The 23,160-nt window shown below is 43.1% G+C and overlaps 1 protein-coding gene and 1 long non-coding RNA gene across 15 annotated transcripts in view; one reads left to right on the top strand and one right to left on the bottom strand.

The window, feature by feature from the left end:
- auts2a (activator of transcription and developmental regulator AUTS2 a) overlaps positions 1-23,160 on the bottom strand; it is a 351,111-nt gene that overhangs the window by 97,421 nt on the left and 230,530 nt on the right. The window lies entirely within an intron of this gene.
- On the top strand, positions 10,561-11,812 carry LOC146565193 (uncharacterized). The gene is made up of 3 exons (XR_014894055.1): positions 10,561-10,864; positions 11,232-11,384; positions 11,746-11,812. It is a non-coding gene; the product is annotated as an uncharacterized LOC146565193 (long non-coding RNA).

Here is a 23,160-nt window from a genome sequence, read left to right as displayed (position 1 = left end):
CTCTCCAAAACAGAATAATGAGACACGGAGCTCTTAATCACAGCAGATCAGTTCAAATAAATGAAAAGAGAATCAAAAGCATTCTTTGCCGAGGCAGTCCTCTCTCTGTCCAAATGAGCTGACGGAGGGCCAGATCTGCGAGATGGAGATTTACCCCGGAGACGGAGCAGATTTTCCATGACTCGTGAAGCACCGACTCACTCTGGCAAAGCACAAAGTAGTTCTGGAAGAAACGAGGGACAGCTTTTGTACCATTTTCTTTTGGATGTTCAAAGTAATTATATACAGTATGCACACATATACAGACATACAAACACAAATAGTCGGACCAGCCCAAGAAAACGATGCCCCGCGTTCTTCACAGCTTTTTAATCAAGCACTCCCCCACGCTTGTTCTCCTATCACACCTCAGATGCTTTCTGGAAAACCCACGCAAAGCAATGCGGTAGCTCTGACACCTCATCCAAACTCAATAATTCACCATGCTTCCACTTGCCAATTCTTCCCTCTGCCAATCTGAAAGCCTTCTACACACTGCGCTTGCTGAGACAGCGCTCTAACAAACGATGCTGTCAGTTAACAAGATGGAAAAACATTCTGTTAATTTTTTCTCTCCCTTCTTCCCTCCCCTCCTCGGCGAGGAGTCTTGATGTGCCGAGACGAGGGCTGGATCACAGCTTGCCTGGGGGAAGCCTGACACAAGACAGGCTGCCGCTGACATGATGAGCCTCGAGACTGCTGGCGAATTCTTGTGATGTCACTTCCCGCTCTCGACAGCTCTGACACCCTGGCGTTGGGTACTGGGAAAAAAGAGGAATAGAAGGAGCCGCTCGTGGAGGTGGTGGTTGGGATGGTGGGGCGGGGGGGCTTGATGAGAAGAAACACTGGTGCGTCGACTGTGCGGCTCTTCTGTTTTCTTTAATGTTCCCGCTTTTATCAGCAGTCGGAGCTGTCAGCGGTAATCACGCTTGTAGTGAAGAGCTGCGGAGACGATAAGCTCGGCCTGTCAGCGCCGCATCCTCTGCCACAGACATATGCTGCTGCCGCTCTCTTTCTTTATGCATGATGGTATTCTCTCCAGAGAGGGGGGAGAGGGGGGAGAAAGAACAGAAAGGGGTGGATCATCCACACCGGGAAGGTGGGAGGAAATTTATTACATCTCGTCCTCACTTAAACTGAGGTGGCTTTTGTCACAGTTAAGAGATCACGATACGTTTGGAGTCTTAGTAATGAACTTGTGTATGAGGGAAAAGCACATTTGTTTTGATTTGAATCAGAACTGCTTTGATGAAAAAGCCATTCATGAAAAATTGTGAGTTTTATTTAAAGGTGTGTAGGTATATACAGCAGAGGCCTGATTTCAACTGCATCTGTGATACTGTGTGCAGTTGATCCTTTTTATAACGCCAGTGCGAGTCTTTGGAAACCTGTGGAGTAGCTAAAACAAAATCAACAGACTTTTCCTTTATCATGTTACAAACTCCAAAATATGACTTGAACTTCTGACTAAACTTTGTTGTAAGTAAAACCAGTGACCCAGAAAGTCAAATTCAAATGAAATCGATCCTCTGATGTTGAAGTTTCATTTGTTTTTGTTGGGTTTTTTGTTTTTTACCTCTGCCATGTTTGCGAGTTTCATCGTTCTATGATTCTTTCTCATTCTATCTCTGTGTGCAGCGCTTTGTGACTACCTGTCTATGAAAAGCGCTTAATAAATAAACTTTACTTACTTAAACACAACAGCTCCAAAAGCTTTGGCTGTAATCATGGTCATGGTAACAATCCAAGTTTCCTAACATCCACGAGGTCTTTGACTTAAAAGCCTTGTAGGAACCTACGATTCTGTTGTAAACATACAGAAAGTCCTGTGTAAAGATACAAAATATCATGTCACATTTGACCTTTGACCTCTCACTTAAGGTCAGTAGACTGGTTTAAATGTTAAAGTGATAATAATATTATACAGTTTCCAAATGCAAATGTTTGTCCGGGCAGCATATATCCATTTAAGATTCAAGACCTTTATTGTCAATACACAGCGTACCGAAATGCTGTTTCACCCCAAGCCCCCCGTAGTGCATTTGTAAGTATATAAAATATATATGTCCATTAGATATAAAACTAGGATTTACAGATAAATAATGTGCTATATTTCGGTAAAATTATTGTAGACGAGACAGGACGAAGATGAAAAATGTGCAAATCTAGTAGAATTTAGACGTTCAGTAATTATTAGTGTGCAAATAAGCAGATTGCTCCCAGGTCCCGTTTGCAGTGGATTTGTGTTTTTGAGCCTGTTGGTGAGTACTGTCAAAGATGAGGATGATATATGGGGACTGATTTTGTTATGTACATTACAGTAACAGGTTATTTTAATATTAGGGGTAACAGCAATATATTCAGTGAATACTGCCCAGAGACTGAGCTGCCCTGCTGAGGTTTGTGCTTCATGTTTTTCCTGGATCGGATCCATGTGAGGAGACGTGCCATTAATAAGTGACACATCAATCTGCAGAGATGATGACAAATGTGGCTTTGTGTCACAGCTGGTGCAATATATTTCATGGCTACATGGCATAATTATTATAGAGATGAAAGTAATTACATGTGCAGAAAACGCTGTGACTTGACATGCATGAGAGGTGGCGTGCAGTGGATAAAAACAAAATGCGCAGCAGTAAAAAGTCACTCAGCATTCGGTTACCAATTATCCTTCTCTTGTGAGCATTAAAGCGCTGTGCATTGTTTACCGTTAACAGATGTAATTGAATAATAATGCCACGGTCCCACCTGTTCCCGTGGTTGGAATAAATGAGCTGTGCTTTGCTCTTCCTCCCTGGTCCTCCTTCCTCTTCCCCCTCGCTCGCTCTGAGAGCGGGGTTGAGAGGCCTGCCCCCGCAATGGCTATTAAAATAATGTGGCCTAACCTAAGCAGAGGTTAACCAGCTAATGTCCTCAGTACTGCTCCTCTCTCGACATGAATAATGCAGATCAGGTTTCTAAACAAGCACACAAATGAATCTATAAATCACACAGGTCGGGGCAATCTTATTAGCTACCCTCCCCCCACATAACCTCCTCCCATCTCTCCCTGATTTGCAGCCGTCAGGCTCCTGCTGGGGGGGCTCCCTCGTATAAACACGCAGTGAAATGTCCTGTTGGTTTAAGATGTAGGACATGGACTAACAACCCGCCATGCAGAACTTAATGCATTCTGCAGAAGCGCACTTGTTCACCTGAATACAACATCATTAAACAACAAGATGATGTCACTGCTAAGTAAATCATGGCTTCTATGAAAACGTGCTGAATCAGCAATCTGGCTCCCGCCATCATAAAACCAGTTTGATATGTTGGCTCACCAGCAAAGAGCTGTGGGTTCAAATGCCACCAACACCATAACAGCATCTTATCATAACAGAGGTGTTCCAGTCCATCTCACAGGCCTACAGGTCATATTATACTTATCAAAAACTTCTTGGGTTGTAACATTAATACATTTACTACATTATTTGACATGTTTCATGTTATTTTAGTCATTCCTTGTATTTGGAATGAAATAAAGAATAAAATGTGGCTTTTTCTGAACATATTTGGCTTAAATCGTCATTACTCCATGCTACTTGCCCAAAACTTTTTTCATTTCCTAAAAGAGTCATTTCCTCAGTTTTTAAAACGTTTATTGTTCTAAACACATGCAGAGCTTATGTTTTGCCACAATGGCACTTATGGCTATCCTAATCCCCTGGGATTTGGGGGGATAACAAGCAAATCACAACTAATCTGCAGAGCAACGTCGTGTGGACAATGCAAGGGGAGAAAATAAAAAACAAAACAAGGAATTTCAAGTAATTAAAAAAATAAAGAGAATAGGAAATAATCAGCAACAACTTTCCCGATGCTGCTGGAATCAAATGTGAAAAAGTTGCGAGTTATGGGTTGAAGAACATAATGTAGTGTAACCGTCACGTTTGCTCGCAGAATAATTACCAAAACAGGCAAATACCAGAAAAACACCATGACAAGCACATTAATCTTATAGGTGAACCCAGTCCTGTGCTCCTCCTGTCCTTTAGTCATACATGAACAACGTGCTGAGGGTAGAGCAGGGCGATATGACCAAAAATATTTATCACGATATCATTTGAAAATTTGCGATAACGATATAACTGACGATATAATTGACACGAGACAAAATACTTTACAACTCCTCAACTTTATTAGTGCAAAAAAAAACAACAATGTATTTTCACTTAAACAAGCAGCTGTTTTTTATGTGCATTAAAGTTATATAAAAATGTAACAGAGAAAATGCAAATTCCTCGCTGACAGCCTACGATAGCCGTAATACTCCAACAATCCATCAAGCGGTGCGGCTTCGTAGCTCAGCAAAGTCGTACTGAAACATTTGACAGATTTTCGAGCGCCGTGCACATAAAATCGTTTCGAGGTCAGTAAACACGACCAGAGTTCATACATAAGGCACACGGGATTATAAGGGGCTCTGTCGACTTTCAGAAAAATCAAAGGATTGATTTTAAGTGCGCCGTATTTTCCAAAAATCACGGTAATAACGATGGCCCGCTAGCATGCGCTACCAAAAATAGTGCTTTGTAGTGTATCTGACGGACAAAAGCTAAACCAGTTCCACACCAGTGAAGCTGCAGCATTTTTACAAACCAGTTCAGGTTCATCGTTTCATTCAATGATCTGCTTTCGCCCTTCTTATTCTGCGTCGCCGCCATGTGCGTATGTAAACAAAGGCACTGCGCATGCGTGTTTTACCCATATTCTATCGCCATATTTCATTTTCTTATCGTTGACCAACATTATACTGTGTTGGTCAACGATACTGTGAATGGTATGATATGGCCCAGCCCTACTGAGGGGTAAGTGTTTTACCATTAAATCTCAAGATCTACAAAGACCCAGCGATCCCCAACCAGCCAGTTTCAACACCACCATCATCTGTAAGAAACGGATTCTTCAATAACTGCTCCTGCACATCATCATCCTTAAACTCTCAGCTCTGCTCCACCTTCATCAAAGGATAATATGACCAGACTCCTGGAAGTCGAGGCAGGAAACGGAGGACGGCGATGTTTAGAAGCGTGCACACGTATGCAGTGATCCAGGAAACGAGAGTTTAGTTCACATACAACTAACCCATTTCATTTGTCACATCTAGAATGTGCTCCCCCATACTCCATCAAACAAAGCCACTGCTAGCTCACAGTCATTTCCCTCTCTCCCAATTACAAATGAGTCCATTAGTGTGTCTGCAGTGAGCCCTGCGCTGTCTCCCAGTAATGGCTTGTGAGATTTCCATCATAATCATAATGGCTCCCAGAGCAGCCATGAGTGCAGATGGAAGGTCGCTCATAGGTAATGAGCTATCTCACCACCCAAAGGGCACGTCTTTTAGTTATTTAGAACTGCATGCCTACGACTTCATGGCTGACATGCGAGCTCGCTTGCGAGCATGTGCTTTGTGGACTCTGGTGACATGTTTCTATGTATGAGGACGCGGGGGCGGATTTAGGAAAGCGAGGGTAGACACGGCCCGGCGCTGATTAACATCATGAAATTGGTGTCTGGGCTGCAACTGTAGATGCTAAAGCACATAACTCAAGCCGACACATGACAGCTAACAGCAAATGCCATCCAGACATTAGTTTGCACGCTGACATCCCGTCTCCCTCCCCTGGCTGTGGAGCATTGCCAAGCAGAAATATCATTAGGGCCAGCAGTGTCAGGATGACTCACCTCCACTTGCCATTCGGAACACATCACATTCTTTTCTCTGGCCTCGGATTGCAGCGCATCTGCATCTTCTGCCAATTATTCTATGAATGCTGGTCTCGGTAACATTTCGAGTGCGCACGCGCTCGCTGTACTAGCCAGCTAGCTGCCTGCGTAGCCACAGGGATGTGGGACTGGGAGGAATGGGCTAATACAGGGCTGACCCGTGCTTGATTGACCTGAGAGCTGTTGCGATGTGGGTCGTATCAATGAGGTGACCTGACATTTTCCTGTAAGACCTGGTTTTTTCCGAAGCTTTGGTGTCTGCTCTTACAGACCTTCATAAGAGCAATCGATGGCGGGTGGTCACAGTGGGAATTTCACAGGAAGATCTGACCTATATATATGCTGCTGGCTGAGGCCACGTATAGAACCCTGTAATGACAGACTGGACATGTAGGGACAGATCAGGCACAACACTATGTCCACTGATGGGTGAAGTGAAAAACACTGATTATGTCTTCGTCATGGCACCTGTGACTGTGTTAGGAAGCAAGCGAACATTTTGTCCTGAAATTTGATGTGTTAGAAGCAGGAAAAAGTGTAAGGATTGGAGCAAATGTGACAAATTTCTATGGGTCAGAGCATCTTCAAATCTGCAGTTCTCCCAGTTATCGATCAAAAGTGCGACAGCTTCATGGGCGGCAGATGCACCAAATATTTACACATGAGCATCAGAACCAGACCGTGGAGCAATGAAAGAAGGTGGCCCGCTCTGATGAGTGACATTTTCTTTTATATATATTTTATATCACATGGATGGCCAGGTATGTGTGCATCGCTTACCTGGGGAACATCTAACACCAGGATTTGCTATGGGAAGAAGGTAAGCCAGCAGAGGCAGTGCTGGGATGTTACTCTGACACATACCACCTACCCAATCATTACTGCAGACCATGTACACCAGGGGTCTCCATCTCCAGGCCTCGAGGGCCGGTGTCCTGCAGGTTTTAGATATAACTGTTGGTCAACTCACCTGAGTCACACGATTAGTTCGTTACCAGGCCTCTGGAGAACCTCAGGACATGTTGAGGAGCTAATTTAGCCATTTAAATCAGCTGTGTTGGATCAAGGACACATCTAAAACCTGCAGGACACCGGCCCTCGAGGCCTGGAGTTGGAGACCCCTCATGTGCGCCCTTTCACGAGCTCAACGATGAGTTTCAGGTGTTGACTTGGGCTCCAAATTTCCTGGATATCAATCCGGTCAAGCGTCTGTGGGATCTGTGGAGGCCCCCCCTCAAAACTTGAAGGATCTGTTGCTAACATCTTTGTCATGGTCCTGGGTCATGTGACCCAGTGTGTTATGCTTAGCCTATTTTGATGTTTATTATTTGTTTAGGTTCTCTAAGGTAGTCCAGCCATTTGTATATATCACCCCTGCATTACGTCTCCCTTGCCCTTCGTGTGTTTATGTCTGTGTGTCTTGTACTGTCAAGTTCATGCTGTCAGTTATGTCACCTCCCCCTGTACTACGTCTCCCCGGTTCATGTCTCATGTTTCCTGTTTTACTTTGAAGGCCTGCATTCACTGTCAGTGTATTCAGTTTTACTCCTCCTGTCCTGTCGTTAAGTTCATGTGTGTCAGCTGCGTTCCCATGTGTGGTCACTTCCCCTGATCATCCCTCATGTGTATTTAGTCTCTGTGTTTCATACAGTCTGCGTCGCGTCGTCTGTGTTACCACCCCCTGTGTTCCGTATCTCCAGCCATAGCTTTGCCTTAGTTTATGTCCAGTTTAGGTTTCTGTTTAACTATTACTCTTATGCTGCCCTCACTCTGTTTTGTTCCTTTCATCAGCCAGAATAAAAGGCTCGCTTTTGTTTAACTCCACTCCTGCATCCTCGCTTGTGTTCGCTCCTGGGTCCACCACACACATTTCCGCACGGTCTGCCTCCGCAGACCGTGACAATCTTTGTGTCAGACACCACAGCACAGCTTCAGGGGTCTCGTGGATCGGGGCTGTTTTGGTAGCAAACATGGGGCCAACACAATATTAGGCAGGAGGTCACAGTGTTACGTCTGAACGGTGTCAAATCTTTGGTCTGTTACTGTTATTGACTGTGCTAGTGACTCAGGTGGAAGAGTGGGTTGGCGGTTTGATCCCTGCTCCCGAGTAAGACGCTTGTGATGTCATCAGCCACACATTATTCACTTGGTTTGGTTTGCAGTTGCTTCACTGATAGAATTCATTAATCATTTACTGATATTATGAGGCGTGTGCATCGTAGCATTGTGTGGTTTTTCTAAAAATGTTTTGTGTCATATTAACCAAGTTTCTCTCTGAGTTACCTGGTGCGGCTGTTTCCTGTCTGGGCGAAAGACAACAACATGCCTGCTCAGCAGCACTAACATGTGCTTATCAGGAACAGGGGTGTTTTCGGTTTACACATGTTATCTGTGCTTAGTACTGGTGTTTGTTTTTGTTCCCCCCTATTGTGTGTCAATGGTTTGGCCAAACCACTATAAAAGTGACCCATAGCTCAGTTTGCGAGTTGTGTCCGCTTGTTGTTTAAGTTTTTGGAAGTTACTTTTTGATTAGAGTTATATTTAGTTGGACCTGCTAATTTTATTTTGAAATCCTGCACTGCCACACGGGTGCAATTCTTAAAAAATATGTGGACTACACGTGTTTACACGACTCTCAAAGCATTATATACAAGTGCAGTCAATTTATCACTTTCTAACCATAAGAGATAACAAGATCCAAATGATGCTTCATCTTATAACATCATACAGTGAACTATGAATGCTGGTGAGAATGATCGGACCTCTGGGATCAGGCCTGCCCCACAGTCAAAGACCACTAACGTCCTGCTGCGCTGACTCAAGAGGGATTGTTTATTTACAGCGTATGCAAACTCTTTTCTTTACATCAGTCATTAGGGTGTTTTAATGATAGAGAAAAACAGAGGGGGGTCAGCCACAGCTCTATAGCCAAGCTCAAACACCCCTGGGAGGTCTGCCATCTCCCTTTAATTTGAAATCATTCAGAGGCAAAATGGTAGCTGTTTGATTTATCCCTTATTACATAGCTTCTTAAGAATCTGTCAGGCAGCCTCATGAATTCATTCATCTCCATAAGCTTTCTCTGTGCCACTTAGGCCTTGTGTAATCTGGGTGAGACCCCCTTATCACTTCATTTGCACAAGCAGGAGACTATCAATTCCTGTCCAGTATCTGGAGCACAGGAATTAGAGGTGTTTGGATGTGTCCACACAAAGCTGCAGCGAAAAGAATCTGATTACACAATGAAACACCACGCAGGTGCTCCAATTCACACCCTACATTTACGATATTAGCGAGCATTAGTTAAATATATTTGCCGGTTTATTGCTCATGCTCTTCGGCGTAGATCAAAATCGACAGGCAATTTTCCACCGTGAGTCATTGATGTATTGCCACTGTGAAGAGAGAGACACTTAAAAGCATTTAGCTGGTGCCGAGCTCCACATAGCTGCCTCATAAAAGCAGACAATGGCTGAGCTTAATAAGAAACAGAATGGATCCCATGAGTGTGGAGGACCCATCAAGCTGGGGAATTTCATTTAATTTCCCCGGGGCCATCTATGTCTTGTACACATAATTAGAGCCCAACATGCAATGTTCCTTGTGTTTTGTCAATAATTCCCCGAGGAGCAATCAGGACAAGGGTTGGACATGCCTCTGTGACCTGGGCTACTCGCAACAAGCTCAGCCACCTAATTACACTGCCTCTAACAAGCAATGCGGTGGTGGCGGTTTAAAGCAAAGGATGTGGGAGGGGTTAGGGAGCCGGGCCGAGCCCAGGAGCCGACAGCATACAGCCTCTCTTCAGAGCCCCTCGTGTCATTAAGATTGTTTGTGGCTGCCGCCATGCATGCTGGGACGTCGCTGTCATTATGACAGGCTTGCTTTCTATTTCCCTCATTAAGGATCTACTTCTGTAGTGACTCACTCCCTGTGGTGAAATACACAGCAGGATATTAGAGTTATGGCCCTCTACAGCAGCTGTTTGCTTGGGAGATTTGCAATACAGGCATTTCTGTGGTGTATAATAATCTCAAGTCCATGACTACAAATGCGGCTACTCGAAAGATGCTAGCCAGACTAAATATCGCTGTACAATTGTCACGGGCTGGGTGTGCGACCCAGCATTTTGAGGTTATTGTATTTGTAGGCATATTGTACGGAGGCTTATCAGGTTGCTTTGAGTTACGGGTTTAGTTTAGGTTACTCTGTTTCTCTGTTTGTGTTCACTACATGTTCTCGTCCTCAGTGGACTCTCAGCTATGCCCGTGGTAGGTTCCCCTTGTTGTTCAGTGTGTCCACCTGTCATGTTTCATGTCTGCGTCTTATTATGCTTCCTGTTTTATTTTGAAAGAGTCTGGTATTCTTTGCTCGTTGTATTTAGCGTTACTCTCGCCTGTGTTGTCATTATGTTTCACTCCAGTCAGCTGTGTCCCCATGATTACACTGAAAAAAAGGGACTGGCCATCTCTTGGATTTATGTAAGCATCTTGCATGTATTTAACACAATTGCCTCATGTTTTAAAGATAAATGTAACTATATAGTGTAAAAACTACATGATATGCAGAAAGGGTGTATTAAATTGTTCATATCATGTTCAGGTGAAGTAAGTCAATAAGATAGCAACGTTAAATCTCGTGAAACCACGCGTGATTTCATCTCGCGGGCTTTGGATCGTGGTTTAAAAAATGCATCCATCTCAGTCAAGTCGAGCAGCCAACTCTACGTTTTTTGGTATGTCTTGAGCCGTAATATCACATTAAACCTAATTACGAGGCACTCATAACATAATTTGGTTTTCTGTGTGAATAGATTTGCCAACTGACTCTTCAGTTACATTGTGTATTTACTGCACCGTGGTGTTAGTGAGATTTTGGACATTGAACAGCTTTAGCTAATATCATCAGTGGCATTATGCTAGCTTACATCCCTACCCCTCCTGCCCTCACCTGCTGTCCTTTTGTTTTTGTTTTTTTTTGCTGCACATTGAGAGACCACATCTATTCTGCATTTCACCAGGAGTCAGCTGATGGATTGTGGGTTCAAGGTGTTATGGTAAGAAAGTATATTCTATTTTCGCTTAAGGTTTCTGTAACTTAATTATAATAGGTTTTTTATAATTATTAGGTGCATGCATACTCAAATAGACCACCCTATTAATACAACTGAGAAATCCAAAATCTGCCATAGGTTTAACCTGTATGTATTGTCAGAAAGGTGATTACTGGACTCACATTAATGCACACTTGAACTAAAATGAGGTTGTAACTTGTGGGTTCTTGGGTTGCAAATCAGAAACAAACATCTTTGGATTTTTTTAATCCCATAAGATCTGGAAACACAGTTTTCATTCAACAAAACATTACTGATTAACCAAGCACAGTGCCTGCTGTTATTTCAAAATAATTTTATGTCATTTCAGATGAAATGCAGCATTCCAGTGCATCCCAACCATGCCTTTACAGTCAAGGTTTCTGACGGAGCTGAGTTTTTCTCTGACAGTCTGCTGAAAGTGTTTGCAAAGTGATCGGGGGAACAGGGCACAAAGCTAAAGGATGTAGCTGCCATGATGACAGTAAGAACTTTAAAATTCTTTAACTACAAAGTGTATATGTATTGCATTAGGTCAGTAAAAGATTTTTATGCTGCATCCATTGAAACAGTCAACTATTACCCGTGAGTACTGATTCCACCGAAAGGATGCCATAATTTTCGTCATGCATTTACTGGCCCACTGAGAAAAATTTATCTTTTTAAAAAAATAAATGTTCTGGAAACTATATATCCATAAAGTTGATGTCAAACAGAAACTTTTGATATTTCTTTGTAGATGCTGGTGTTGCATGTTGACTGGTTTAAGTTTTTGTCTGGGATCATTTTCTTCTGTGCTACTGAAAAGTTCACAAATCTCTGTTTTCTTTGTTATAATACTTTAGGATGACATTAATGCTCAAAGGGAGTCTCATCAAAGTGCTCCGCATCTGTGTGAAAGACAATTGCAACATCTTCTCCACAGAGGTGGGACCAAGTCATTGTTTTGCAAGTCTCAAGTAAGTCTCAAGTCTTTATCCTCAAGTCTCAAGTCAAGTCTCAAGTAATGTCAGGCAAGTCAGAGTCGAGTCTCAAGTCACTGGTGTAAAAGTCCGAGTCAAGTCACAAGTCTGAAACTTTGAATTTCAAGTCCTTTCGAGTCTTTAAAAAAAAAAAAATGAAAAAAAATGTTGCAGTTATGCTAAATGTAAATATTAGACCATGTAATTTTAAAATCTGTGTTTTTCTCAACACATGACAAAATAGTGAACTTAGAAAATATACACAAATTGTGAAATTGCACCTCTTTAAAATGCAGCTCAATTAAACCTAGCTCCAAGAATAATTTTCACCGACAGTTCTGAGATAAGCTGCATGTTATTCTTGGATGCGGTTGTAGGACCGGCTTTAAAATCGCATGACAAAAATATCATACACATTAAAAAAAACTGTATCACCAACGTAGCCTGGACAACATTTGCTAGTTAGATGAAGTCAGCTATCTCATCTTAGCATATTTATATGCATATTTATAATCATACGGTTCTTGGAGTGAGTGCACACACTCATGAAGTTTAGTAACTTCCGGTCACTGCAACAAGCCCAGGTACAGTTTACCGACGGATGGGTGCAGGACCTTGAAATGCACCGTGTAGAACGAAAGACCATCGTACGTATCATAAGTTTACCAGTCTCACAAATTGTCGTCATAAATACACATTCCTTAACCGTTTATTAATAGGACCTTTGAGCTCAACGGTAATTAATTAGTAGTGGAAATAATTTCTGGTACCCATCACAGAAATGTAGCAGTGACAACAATATTGTATGCTGTAATCGTACTGGGCAATTAGTGATACAAAAAACCTGTTTTATCCTGTGAATAAAAGTATATGTTTTTGTCAGTGTACCATAATAACAGAAGCGAAACGCAATATTGTGTCAGGACAATTCACTATTTATGCACAATAAATAAAGGAGCATAGCGCGACAATTTCTGTTCAGCGCCAGACTTGCTTGTAACCTATATCACCAATTATGTTATGAAAATGACGTATTAACTACTAAAAAACACTGACCTTCGTGTAAATGCTTGGAGCAGACTAACCTGTGAGCTGGAGTGTTCTGGGACGTTATATTTGATCTTTGAATGGCTGCAATCCAGGCCATTTTATATTTGGGGTAAAATATCAAGTCTTTTCAAGTAAACCGGTTCAAGTCCAATTCAAGTCCCAAGTCATTGGTGTAAAAGTCCAAGTCAAGTCACAAGTCTTAGAACATTTTTTCAAGTCAAGTCTAAAGTCATAAAATTAATGACTCGAGTCTGACTCGAGTCCAAGTCATGTGACTCGAGTCCACACCTCTGCTTCTCCACGCAGGAGTTCATGGTGAGTGTTTTATGAGTAGATTGTGGCTTTGCAACATTTAAAAATGCATTTAGTTATCCACTTGATCCTCATTGGACCAGTTAGGACCAGTAGTCCTCTTTAATAATTTGAAGTTCACATGAGGCCTGGTAGTGAACTCGGCCGCCCCCCCTTGAGGCCCCACCCCCCTATATTAGGGGTCACATCAGTGTGAAAAAACTTTAAATTTGTCATTCTAGTGAACAAAGGAAAATCCCACCAGTATTTACATTAGCTTTTGTTTGAAAAAAAAAAAAGACCAACAGCTAACCAAATTGTGGGGCTGAAAGTCTAAATTCTAACATCTTCTGAGTGACAAAACCTGGATTTCTGATGGGCCGGTGTCTTTCTAACAAAAACTAATGTAAAGCATTTGAAATTATTATGTTTTTCACTCTGTCTTAGAAACTCTGTTAGACCATGAATGGCAGCATGGCAGGCAACTCTTTGGCTATAGCTATTTACTATGTTGCTTGCATTGGTTTAAATTACTCTAACATTAGAACTGGTAGATTAAAAAGAGATGAGTTTAAAAAGGAATCTTAAAGAAATGTTTTGTGTTTAACCAGGACTTGACTGAGGCCACTGCACAGATTGAGAAAACCACAATGAACATCTGTCTCCAGAGGATGCACCAGGCAATGACTTTTCTGATGTTGGCATCATCATCGAGGGTATAGTAGTTCTTCAAGATCTGGATAACGTGACCTTTGCAGTAGCCATGCTGTTTGGACCTTTTTTATTCCTTCAATATGAGTTAGCCATCACAACTCTGCTACACTTTTGAGGTGATTCAAAGGGTGGTAATGGAGTTGGATGCAACTCAGCTCTCAAGAAAAGCTCACAACTGAGACAAAACTGCTCCTGCAAGGAAAGCTCACTGTTATGCATGCAAGCTGATCAGCTCTAGGTGAGAGGACATTTAAATCTCACACTTGTTCTGCTGCATTTTGAAGCTCAATTCCAGAAACGGATCGCAGGGTTCATTTTTATAAACTCTGCAACTGCCATGAGGACGAGCCGTTTTTGTTGTTGTTGTTTGTTTTTCCTTTTGCTCTGTACAGCATTTTGGCAGCATTTTTAAATTTCTCTTTGTATTTTTTCTTTCTTTTACTAGTGAAGAGATGTAGCGTGAACAGTTATACAGTCTAAATATCCCATATGGGTCGTGTGAAATGGTATTTTCAGTTTCATTCAGTTGAAGTAAAGAACGTTGAATATTTCTAAGTGTGCTGTTTTGAACCAAGATGTCACAGTATGATCAGTGCTGTATTTTTTGACAGTCACTGTATCAATGTTATTTTTGCGTCTCTTGAATAAAGGTTTTGACCTGCAAGTGCTAATTTCTTTAGTTATTGGGGTAAAATGGGTAATGTTAATAGGAAGGTGTTTGCCAATTCAGTAACCTAATTTAATGTTAATGGAAACTAACATTACCTCAAATTGTTTAGTTATAATTGTTGTTTAACTGAATCTTGACGTCAGAGGCCTTAAATAGAATGTTTTGATTTGTTCTTTCCCAACATTTTTCAAAAGAAAGAGTCTAATTTCTTTGCTGTGATTGATTCCAGAGAACACGGAAGAACTGACATTATTTAACTGTTGATTTATGTAGATTCAGTGGAGGAGTAATGTCAGTTTAATTCTTTACCTACTGTCAATGCAGTGAAATTAGACATTTTGTTTTGAAAGGTTACTGGTGGATGCCAGCAACCATCTTGGAAGAGAACAATACAATCTGTTATAAGGCTTCCATTTGAAAATTGTGTATTTGATGCTAGAATATAATAGCAAAATGTAATTTGAAGATAACATGTAGCATTTAAGTGACCAAGTAGTATTGGGTAAAAGTTATTGAATCGTGTTGGGATAAAGTGAGAAAATTGTGAAGGATTAAAATATTTCAAGAGCTCAAATTACTTCATCAAAACATGTTTAAGTCACATTTTATCAACACAAATTGCACAGGTTTATTGAACATGAATAAATTGTGTTAATTTAACTCAATTGTTTAAGTTGCTGCCAAAGCAAAACATCTGTGTGCAACAAATGTCCACCATTGAATTAAGTAAATCCAACAACATATTTTTTTCAGTGTACCTCACGTGTGTATTTAAGTCCCCAGCGTCACGGCGTCTGCCTACGTACCGCCTTGTTTCCCTTGTTAGGGTCGTAGTTTAAAAAGTCATAGTTTAGTTCATAGTTGAGCCTTGTTTTATTTATTTGTGTTATTAGTCTTATTTTTGAAACTTAGGCTACGTTCACACTGCAGGTGAAAGCGCATCAAATCAGATTTTTTTGACCCTTTGCGACCCATCTATCCGATCATGGTCTGACAGTGTGAACGGCACAAATCCGATATTTTCAAATCCGATCTGGGTCACTTTCATATGTGGTGCTGAAACCGATACATATCCGATGTTTTAGAAAGCGACTGCTGCTTGATGGTCATGTCGCATTAAATCCGTCTTTTACGTCACTGACACAAGACAGACGCTGATTATCAGCGCCCGAGAAGACATCGTGAACGCTTCCTGGCCATCCAGTGTAGATGTTGGGAAGGCAACGTTGGAGAAACGTGAACATTTTATTTGTACTGTATAATCTGCAGATTATGACAGAAATCTGCAACTATCCTTTGAAGCACCGCTCCTCTAAAACAGCAATAAGGATCATTATTAGGTTATTTACATTATTATGTAAATAACAAAATAACTTAAAGCAAAAATTGGGAAACGTAAAGTCCGAAGTCTTTATATTAAGGCCATCAGTCAAACTTACTGTTTGCTCTGGGTCTAAACAGAGCGCGTTGTGTGTGACGCCTTCTTTTGCGCATGCGGCCGCTTTGAGCGTTCACACTAGAGCGCGTTTGCTGTCGCATTTTATTTGTAGTGTGAACGAGCAGACAAAAAAATTGGAATTGAGCATTAAGACCTGCAGAGTGAATGTAGCCTTAGTTTTGTCTCCACCGTGTCTGCTTCTGGGTCCACCTCATCATCGCACCCCGCCGTGACAGCAGCACTGAAGGTGATTCTAGAAAACATCTCCTGCACAGTTAAAAGCACTGCTGGACACCGAGCTAACAACTGTTACTGATGTATTAAGCAGATAACAGTAAAACGGTGGTTTTAATCTGCAGCCTTGTTCATTTGGTACAAATATCACAGGACTTGACATATGACAACCCGCCTGCCTTACATAGCCGGGAAGATTCCACTTCCTGTGAGCTGATCCTGATGTGCACAGCGCAGAGAGCCAGTCAATTCTGCAGAAATCACCGGCTTGACAAAAGGGCAATAACGGGGCAGAGGGGGGGAGTCACCGGCCCAGTTGTTGGGGGGGCTTACGTGCAGGTGAGCCAGACTTTGACTGACATTCACCCAGTGCGCTGAGAAAGTTTAACCTTGGTGTGCTGGAGAAGCCGCTCTCACAGGGAGACAGTGAGGGATGAAGAGCGAATGTGAGAAAAACTGATTTCCTGCATAACAACCGATGTTTTTTTTCATAAGCAGCCTGTTTCCAGAGACGCTGGTTTGAACCCAAGGTCTTGCTCCATGTTTTATTAAACACGGTAACTGGCAACACTGCCTCATAAATAGAGATGAGCACAGACACCTGAGGAGTCGGGGCACTGCTTGCTCTTGATCGTCCAGCCCAACACGACCCAGAAGGTTCTGCATGCGCAGCACCGCGCACGCTTCTGCCTAGCTGCCCTCTGTTTTGTTAGCATCGCGGCAGCTGATAAATGGCACCATATGGAGCAGGTTCGTAATTGGGAAGGTCAATGATGTTAAAAATGTATGTAATTGAGTTTGACTCGACGTGTTTGGCTATTTTTAACTCGGAGCTCAGGCCAGTTTTAATAACGCTGCTTAAACAACATTAGTGCAACTATTAGAAATATGGGGAGAGCTAATGAGGGGTTTAACAGATGGTTATAAAAGCAGTTCAATCATTTACCAAGAATAATACGCCTTCTCTACTCTGCTGATAAAGAATCTCTCTGTTATATCATGTGTGCAAAAGCGAAACAGTGGGAAATAAGCGCCTCATTATGCTTATCCTTAAATATAGACTGGACTTGATATTTCTTTAACTGGGGTTGTGTTTCCACTCTAAAGCCTCTTTGTATGAGGACAATCTCATAAAGTCTTTGATATATGGACACAATTTGCCTGAGAGATTTTTCTTTTCCAGGTCAGGAAAGATGGAAATGGCTTTTTCTTTCCACAGGAGTAAACATCTCAGTCAAACAGCATATTTATGGTTTTTGTTGCTGATAGAATTATTTTCCATCCCCTGTGTTCTCAGCTTGCACTGGGAATTGAATCATTGCCTTAGAAACATGATTCTGTGACTGTTTTTCCCCCATTCAATTTCAAGGACTTGGCAACCTTGTCCTATTCAAACGTGTGCATTATTACATTTTATTGTTGGCCATAAATGAATGGGGAGGTTGAGCACTCTAGAGGCAAGTGTAACACACATTAGGGCTTGTATAATATCGCATCTCAAGGTAAGAGTCAAACCATCTACAGTTCTGTGTTTCGACACCAAAACCGACACACTATTAGCAATCACAAAGCATCGGGAGGCAATCGAAAAGGCAACGGCGATGCAGCCACGTAGGTTTAGATCATTTTTCTCCTGAATAAGCTGGAAGCTTTCAGGGGAACTACTTTGAATTGTGGACTTTAAAAGCTTCTGACAAACGAAAAACATTTCCAGCTCGTACTCTGTGCTCTGACTCTAAAGGTTGCAAAGCTACACACTTACAATGATGTAAAAATTGGCTTTCACAGATCCCAACATTAATGACGTGCTGATCCTGTCCACCTCAGAGGCTGTGAATGCTAGCAGGAGATGACGCTGTGACAGAATGAGGATTTACCTGCTGGGACAATGAGGAGGATGTGGAGCTACTGTAAATGGGTCACAGTGACTGTAAAGGAGAATGAAGGGGGGGCGAACCCCAGAGGCTAGCCATACTGCTGACTCTCAGTTCACTATCACAGCTCTGTAAGTCTCACTGGCTGTGCTCCATTAATAACATTAGCGCCGGCTCGTTTCTCTACGTTCTAGATTTGTCTCATTTACAAAAATGTGTTACAGAAAATAAGGTAAGAGGGACATTACACAGCAGGAAAAACATGTCGACAAAAGAAATGTTTAGCACGTTTAGCACGTGCATAGCGACGCTAAATCGTGGAGTGTAAAGTCCATCAGAACTAGCTGTGGGCGGGGTGGGTGAGGTGACAGGCGCTAAGAGGAGGGGAGGTAGCGGGTGGGACGGCGTGTGCGTATGTGTGTCTAGGGAGTGATGCTGCCTGCTGACCTGGTCATCCATTAGACAGGGTCCATCCATCCAGCCCCCAGCACACACCTCCACCTCCTCCACCCCCCCCACCCGAGGCCCATCATTGCGGCTTTCTGCCAGGCCTGGAATCTCCACATTAATTTCTCATCTGTGGCGCCCTAATGAGCTCCGCCTGCTCGTCCACCTCTGAGACCTCAGTGATTATCAGACAGGGGGGTGACCATTTGTCAATGGCAAGAGGTGGCATTTACACTGCTGACCTTGCTGCCAAGGAGAGCGGAATCAAAATTAGCGGAGCAAAGAACAGAAAAGCCATCAGAAGCTCTGGAGAGCAGCCGCCGCGCGCAAACACGATCCGCTCAAGGATGCTGTCCAAACCTCCGTCTGTCTTTTGTTGCTGCTCCTTTTGGTGAAAACTGCTAAACTTGTATTTGCACATTCACACAAACTTGATAACTGAAGTGTAAAAGCAGAATAATCCTATTGTGCTTTTGCGGCGGTGAGCGGAGGCCCTCGGTTTGCTGCAACACAGAGCGGTGGGCGGTGCGCACCCCTCGGTGGGAGCAGGGATTTGCCGGTTATTGGATGGAGGGGAGCGGTGTAGGTCTGTGACACCCGCTAACCTTGGCCAGTGCTGCTGGGACTTGGAGGGTATCCATCACCGTGGCAGCCCCGAGACCCAGAGCGGGGGGAAAAGCCACAGAAGTTGCCGGGGGAGGGAAAAAAGCTAGTAAAAATTTAATGCACTCCGCAGAGCAGTCATGTCATACTTGGTTATGGAAAATAATCCCAGATGCCTGCAGTGCTAAAATGGAGCTGTAATGTGCTCGCCTCCTAACCCGGCCTGACAGCCATGATGTACGACTACCATTACCGGAAAATATCACTTCAACTAACCCGTGATCCGGCTCCGCTAAGGGTCATATTATCCATGAGGAACAAATTACACTCCCCCAAAGTAAATACAAATTTCCTACACTGACTGGGTACAAAGCACAGAGCGGGGAGGGGGCAGGCGGGAATGTTACCTATGACAACGCTCTGCAGAGTGACAAGGATGATAAAGTACATGACAAATCACTGGCTGACAGGGTACTCTAGTGCAATCAGCCTCAGCCTCGGCCTAGCGAGCACCCACTCAAGCCTGTAAACACTACTCTCTTCCTTTGGAGGGGGCAAAACACATAATCTTTTAACGCTGACAAGTTGCTCTCTCCTTTTTATTACTCATCCTTCCCACTGCGGCGGAAGAGGAAGGGTTTGGGGTGAGGCTGTGTGGGGGGATGGAAGATATAAAACGGTTTTATGTACAGTGCTGCTGAGTGATTGAGAAACACGACTCTTCTGCTATAATTGCCCGAGGGCAAACACAGCAAAACAATAAAGGAGGAGAAACAGCAAATATATTACTGGTTCAGATCTTTATTTTATGTCAAGGACAAACAGGTTCCTGCTTGGATCCCTTGCCTCCAATAAGAGCAAAGCACAGCGAATTACAGCACTCTGCTGCGCGGCCGTTAATAAGACGCAGAACATTTTCAGAATGGCATTTACAGCTTGTGGCTACTGATAGAGCGAGTAAATAACACTTAGGAAGGTGTGGTCTATAAAAAAGGCCGGAGGCAAGAGGAATAAAAGCTGCGTGGTGATAAAGTTGTGCAGATTACAGTATAGACTCATTGTCTTCGCTGAGGGCCTAAGTGCATGATTGGGGAACAGGAGCACTTGAGCATTAGCGCACATCGGTGCGAAAATGTTTGACGGGCAGTTTCAAGGTGCCACTTAGGAAGAAGGAAAAAAATCACTTAAGCATTCGTGAGTCCAGACAGAGCCGGAGCCTCTCGACTATATTACAAAGATCCAAGACGAGGTGGAGAAATCTACCACTGCTAGATTAAACGTTGAGGGAATGTTTCCGTTTGAAAATAAATGAGGCAGGCTGCACTTACACTGATAAAAAATCCACATTATTATTAATATATTTAAAGTGTGTGGACCTGTCAGAGGCTCCTAAAAGACTTCACTGCTTATGGACCTTTGGAGGATGAGCGATACCTGATGCTACAGAGCTCAGCGAAGTGGAAATGAGCTGTTCTGCACGAGTCCAGGCCCGTGTGACCGCCTGATCCTGTTTGGACACCTCGATTCTGTACCTTGGAGCAAAGGAGGAGCCGAGCCATGACAGACGGTAAACAAGATCATTATTCAGGAAGAACGGCTCACTTCCCCCCACGCATAGTTTCAGCCCTCCAAAAACTGTCCCCCATGAAGGGACAGTTTCATGCACACTGGCTGCTGGGAAAGAGATGCTAACAGTACGAATACAGGGCTAATAATACCAGTGTTGTGCGGCGAGTGACTGCTGATAGGCGTCCTCCTACCTGTCTCCCAGCATGCCATTAACATGTCACGCTGCAGAAGGCCCCGTCCTACGGGTCACTTTGTAATGAGCAAATGCTCTGACAGTTTCCAGCACACGCAGAAACACACTCGCACAGCGACACGGGATCGCGTGCACACGGAGAGCTGTCTCTTATCAGAGCCCGGCAGCTCCACGGCAGAGGCCTTCTACGCCAGGCAGAACATGATTTCTCCTGGGAACACTTTTTCCATTTCCTGCTTTTGAAGGGAAACGAAATAAGCCACGTTTGTCCTCATCTGAATACATTTGACCCATTAAAATGACTCTGCTCTGCCGCGGCGTTGCAAAGGAGACCGCCACGCTCACAGAATGCAAATGACAGCAGCGGCACTGGGCGTAGCGTGCGAGGCTCCTGGCAGGAGCAGATAGTGGCAGGTGACGTGGACTAAGGAGGGCCGTTGAGTGGGAGCTCCAATTACTCCTTACGTTGAGGAAGAACGCGTGAGTCAGCCCTGTCATAGGGGTCCCCGTTTACTAATTCACTCCTCTGTTACTTTAACACACAATTAATCAATGACAGGAAGGTGTAGTCGGTGCTGTTCATCAGGAGCGTAACGTGAGCCAGGGTGAATTAATACAGTCACTGGGGGGATTACCGTGCTCTCGCTCTCTTCCTGAAACAAGAAGGAATTGCCACCGAGACAAGAGCAATTTAAATCGACAACACTGAGTAATGACTCAATTTGCTGCAGAGTCTAAACACTACAAGCAAATGGCATTACTAAATCATTAGAGCACATCTAGCTCTCTGGTTAGAATTCAGTGGCTAATATGGCTGCTTTTACAATCTAAAGTACGCTCAAACTGAGACCTGGATTTTAAAGTGCTTTACAACCAGAATAGCAACAAACGTTTAAACGCTTACAGGTGCTTTTATTTTACCCAACCGTGACCATCCTCATCATTGCATCACCACATGAAAGAAAAACAAGAACCCAGAAGACGAAACGCTGCACGGGCGATGCACGTTTACGCAACGATGTCCAGCGTCTCGTTTGAGGATTCGATCGTGGCTCCTCAGAGCGCTCCAAAAGTAATCGCCGTGACTCGAGCTCACCTCGGGGACATTTTAAAGACAGAGCGCGAGCCTCTCGTACCCGCCCCTTACACAGCTGAGAGGATGATGCATTTCCTCGGAGGTCCTTTACCTTCTAACCAACAAAAATGTCCTCCCGCTCAGTCACCTTTAGCTTTCGGACCTCACACAGAGAGCAGAAGCTCTACCACTGAATCAGATCTGAATCTCTTTCCAACCACATACTCATAAACTCATATCATGTCTATGGTGTCTGGGTACAAAGTCACTTCAAGCATACAAACCTCTGGATGCCGTTCATTTGATTCCTCAGGTTCTGACACTGATGATGACTCCTTTTAGGCTTCTTCTTCTTCTTCTCTCTGGATGTTGAAAAGCTGCTTTTCAGCGTTTGTTTGCAAAATAGGTTAAGAAGCTCGCAGCACCTCTTTGAACGGGGCCAAGAACTCCACGTGTAACTGATCTGATGGACATCATTGACCTCAAAACAACGCCACTATATTCTTACTTACAGCCATAAACGGGCACATTAGCTTCTTTACTTGTGTAACCTTTAAACGTTTGCCAACATCTGTTATGATTTCTTTTCTTCTCTGAAATTACAGGATGCCCAGTACTTGCTCTAGGACACGAGAACACCAAAGCTTAATCACTTTTTCTCCCAGGAGAAAAAATGTATATGAAAAGTTGCTATTCCTGCATCTGGAGTCATTTAGCACTACAGTTTATAGTTTTTGCAACCTTGTAATTGTGTATGTTCCCAGTACAGTCAGTTTAATTTAACCCAAAAACCACTAAAGTAAAAAATAATTAAAGCAAATGAATACATTTAAGAAAAACTGAGGTTGTACACAACTCAGCATCATCAGCTTTTCCACCATGGCCCATGACTTATGTTCTATAACCTGTTGAAGTCCATGATATTCACATAACTCACATTATTTTGGCTTTTTCCCTGAAACACTTCCGGACTTTGTTAAATCTGTAGAGCCTGTTTGCTGCTAATCACTGCTGTGTGTTTCGTTGCTGCTGTAACAATGTAACTGCAACAAAAGTGCCAAAACTGACGCAATGAAGCTCCAACACAGGAAGACGCTATAGATCCTGGCAGGAGGTGGTTTTGCTGGGATTACAGAAACA

Source organism: Mchenga conophoros, linkage group LG10 (assembly GCF_057382185.1).
Source record: "Mchenga conophoros isolate Kocher_MC1m ecotype Shallow Benthic linkage group LG10, M_conophoros_male_GT1.1, whole genome shotgun sequence".
Classification (NCBI taxonomy): Eukaryota; Metazoa; Chordata; class Actinopteri; order Cichliformes; family Cichlidae; genus Mchenga; species Mchenga conophoros.
This window is presented reverse-complemented; position numbering and strand designations above follow the sequence as displayed.